Source organism: Manduca sexta, unplaced genomic scaffold, assembly GCF_014839805.1.
Source record: "Manduca sexta isolate Smith_Timp_Sample1 unplaced genomic scaffold, JHU_Msex_v1.0 HiC_scaffold_704, whole genome shotgun sequence".
Classification (NCBI taxonomy): domain Eukaryota; kingdom Metazoa; phylum Arthropoda; class Insecta; order Lepidoptera; family Sphingidae; genus Manduca; species Manduca sexta.
In genome coordinates this window covers 2,469-6,671 of record NW_023595522.1, presented here as the reverse complement: position 1 = coordinate 6,671, position 4,203 = coordinate 2,469, and the positions used below count along the sequence as shown (strand labels likewise).

At 36.2% G+C, this 4,203-nt stretch overlaps 1 non-coding gene across 1 annotated transcript; it reads right to left on the bottom strand.

Moving 5' to 3' along the window:
* Positions 1-1,980: 1,980 nt before the first annotated feature.
* Trnar-ucu lies at positions 1,981-2,053 on the bottom strand. Its single transcript has one exon. It is a non-coding gene; the product is annotated as a tRNA-Arg (tRNA).
* Between the last annotated feature and the right edge of the window lie 2,150 nt (positions 2,054-4,203).

Here is a 4,203-nt window from a genome sequence, read left to right as displayed (position 1 = left end):
GCGGTTGTCTCAAAAACAAATGAATGAATTTTTTATCGTGGTTTGATAAATATTTTCGATTGTTTCATTGTATTATATAGCGAATACATTTTTATACGGTACTTAATAATATTTTGGATTTTACGCTTATTGTGATTTATAGATTTTGATGATACTTTTTTTTAATTGATAGGTAAATATAATTTTACGGGCCTTATGAAAAACACCACATAATTATTTTCATCCTCACGATTATTCTTAGTTATTTCCATACAAAAAAATAACTAAATAATTCATTTACATTATTTAATCAACAACCATTAATGAAATAACTTTATGACGTCAACATTAAAATCGCAACCAACTGCCATTATTTCATTTATTCAGTACATTTTCGCGTGTTGGCTTGTTTTTCAGTTTAGCCGACGGCGAAAAGTCCAGGCCGAGTTCAAATGAAAACTATTTCAGCCCGTGTTAAATACATTTTGTATAAACATAAATTACTTAAGTTTTGTAGGGTGTGCAAAAACTCATTTGGGACGAGGGTACAGGTCGCCTCTTGTGATTAATTATACGAATGAAATGTAACTACAATCTAGAAAAGTTTATCTGAAGGAAAACCTAAAATATTTTCACCTTAATATTAACCGAAGTAACCAATGATGAATCTAATAATGAACAGTTTGCATTACCCTGTAAACCTACAAAAGATCACTTAAGCACGGTAGCTGTAGTAAATAGGCAAAACCCAGATGGACTCTAACAAAAACTTGAAAAAATCTTCGTTTACTTTATGGAAATCGTACAAGATTAACTATGACTCGAATGCGTTCAATACGAAACCAAACCAAATACAACTCTCCAGCATCTGTTAACTAAAGAAAGCTTCGGACCTGCCAATAACCAATCCAGCGAACATTGGCTAACCACACAATCATGGCAAGGCTTTCACAGCCTTTGCGCCCGGCGAAAATTCCAGTTGAAATGACTTTCGACTTAAAATCCTCGGATTTTCCAGCTGCGGACAGGCCCAAAAAGAAGACTGTTTGCCCAACTTTCGTTCGGCACTAACTAAACTCATAGTGCTGAATCCAATATCGCCAGTACGTTTAGCTGACACGGCAAATTGGATTAATGGATTGGCTCCTTCTTCTGTCTTTGTCTTTGACGATCAGTGAAAAAAGTAGGTTGTATCTGCGTTTATTGAATATTGATTGCAGCTTCGATTGCTGTGAAATGGAATTGCTATACCGCGCTTTGATTAAAAATCTTGCAATTTTTTAACGCATAATTCAAATTTTAGATTTGAGTTCAATATGTTATATTCCATTGAAGTATTTTTCTCTTTTTACTTTTACACAGGGTCATTTAATATGAATGCGAAACCGGGTGAAAACTTGAGCAAAATACATATAAAATAACATTATTTTTTTTGCCTCCGTTACAGCCTTCTGTATCGCGAGCGCAATGGAATACCAAACAATACTTTATAATTCAATGCGTTAGATGGTGTTTCTACTGTTTAGGCGGTCGTATCGCTTACCATCAGGCGAATTTCAAACTCATCTCGTCATTCAAAGATAAATAAAGAAGGAACCATAAATATATTTTTTCTTATGTTTACTAACAGGAATATTTTTAAACCTGGGTTTGGAACATAATTAAAAAATTATATGGGACTTTGGAATAGTGCGCCGCCGAAATGTTATCAAGTAATCCATGATAAACAAATTTGATACCAAGATTATTTCATTAACAAAAATAAATACGTAAAAACAATTATTTGTGAAATATTATTGTTAAAAACAAAATTTTATATTTCTTATAGGTTACGTAGTTTCTTACTTGCAACTTTTATCAAGCACATAATAGTGAATATTGACAATTTTAGCATTAATATATAAAAATTCGAATAAAGAAAACACATATTTACTTAACTTTGTGCAAGACGATGACGTATTGAATAACCTTGAAAGTCTTAAATCTAACAAAATTATTACACATCCCTGGTGGGGATCGAACCCACGACCTTTGGATTAGAAGTCCAACGCGCTATCCTCTGCGCCACAGGGACTTGTGACGTTTAAGAAAAATTAGCAGCTAATATCAAGTCGTTTCACATATCTTAGCACTTACATTTCTTATACAAATCGGTTACTAGTGTTGGGTTCTTGATAGAAAATTATACGTAAGATTTTTAATTGTACTAATACAAAGACAAAGCGGCGTTAGCCTAGTTGGGTGTGGAACGGACTGCAAAGACGAATGACCGCAGGTTCAAATCCCAAGGACACACACCTCTGACTTTTCTAAAATCATGTGTAAATTCTTTGTGAATTTATCGTGCGCTTTAACGGTGAAGGAAAACATCGTGAGGAAACCTGCACATCTGAGAAGTTCTCTATAGGAATTTCGAAGGTGTGTGAAGTCTACCAATCCGCACTAGGCCAGCGTGGTGGACTAAGGCCTAATCCCCCCTCAGTAGTAAAGGAGGCCCGTGCTCAGTAGTGGGCAAGTATATAATACAGGGCTGATATTATTATTATTTATTATTAATACAAAGACATTAAACAATATAGTTAGTTATAGACCGGAAATCAGGACCTTTGTGCTCCAAAAGTTATTACCAATTTGTAATAAGTTGTCTTATTTGAAATGTCCGTGTGACAAGATGTCTCAGGGTCCTTAAATATTAATACAAAAATAACATTTTTACAGATAATATACTAACATACGCAATAAAAAGTACAAATCACGATATGGAAAAAAATGTATTTTACATTGGTGTTTTGCTATTTAACGGTAGATTGAGTAACCATCGCTTGAAAACAAAATTTTTGTATGACAATCTTTCCAATGTCCGCTTTATATAATCTTAGGACGCTTTGTACTAATACCACATTCGGGGAGAGAGTACATTTAATGTAAACAACAAAATTGCGACGTAATAACTCCTGTAGGAGTCGGGGAAAAAATCGTCAGTATCTGTGCTATTAATAACACATAATAAAAACTACCGGGGCTTGTAATACTTTACTAATACACATTTACCGATAAATAGTATTTATGGGAACAGTCAAAGCTGACGCTTTTGTTTCACGGTTTAGTTCAACTAGCTCACTCGCATTGACTGCTTTACATACATACATAACATCACGCATTTTATCCCCGAAGGGGTATGCAGAGGCGCAACTAGGGCACCCACTTTTCGCCAAGTATGTTCCGTCCCATGATGTGATAGGGGGCGAGCCTATCGCCATATCGGGCACAAATTCCAGACTCTGGGCTGATACTGAGCAGAAAAACCCAAATATCACTTTTCACCCGACCCGGGATTCGAACCCAGGACCTCAGAGCGCTATTGTACCGGACGTGCAATACAACTACGCCACCGAGGCAGTCTGACTGCTTTGATATCCAAAATTTTCTTACATTACCATTGCTACTAGATAGCACGTCCAAGGAAGCGATAAAAATTTACTACTTTTTAACTTTTACCGTATTTCCAACGAAAAATGTTCGTTCGTATGCCCTAATTGGCTCGTACATGTTGAAATAACCCACGGTCCGCTGACTTTGCCCTCGGAGGAGCAACTTTACCTGTTTATCATGCCTTACGATCGTTCCTACAGGAGCGGTTATGTTAGATCTATGGAATGGGTACCTTTGGTAATTTATTTTATTGGAATGGACCTTTTGTTATGACAGATTTAGACCTTATATATATTGAAATATGGATATCAGTAATCCAAACTATGTTTTGAATTTTTGAAATAGTGCTGTTGATAGATCATCCATTTTATTGAAGAATCTGTCTGGGAAGATATATGACTTCTAGACTACTGCTCTAAAGCAGCGCATTGGAAGCGCATTCCCCAGAGGCATTGGATGGGCCAGTCTTAAATGTAAACAGAACCTTTTCTGCAACGAATGTATAAAATAGCCAAGTTGCTAGGACTGCAGAGAACATGGGAATTATACTGGGTTTTGGATGGGATCCAGCTGCAGTGGTTGCTGGGCTATTGAGATAATGGGACGCCTACCAAATAAAATGTCTTAATCTTTGTATCTAAGGCAGCATTTTATATTAAAATTGCCCCTCACTGGATGGGCATACCAAAAGTAGCGTTTACCAAAGATGCAATCGGTGTGGGTGCCTAAATAATGTTGAATGGCATGCACCGATTTTATCATTATGGGTGGCTTTCGCGTCCCAGTGCGGGT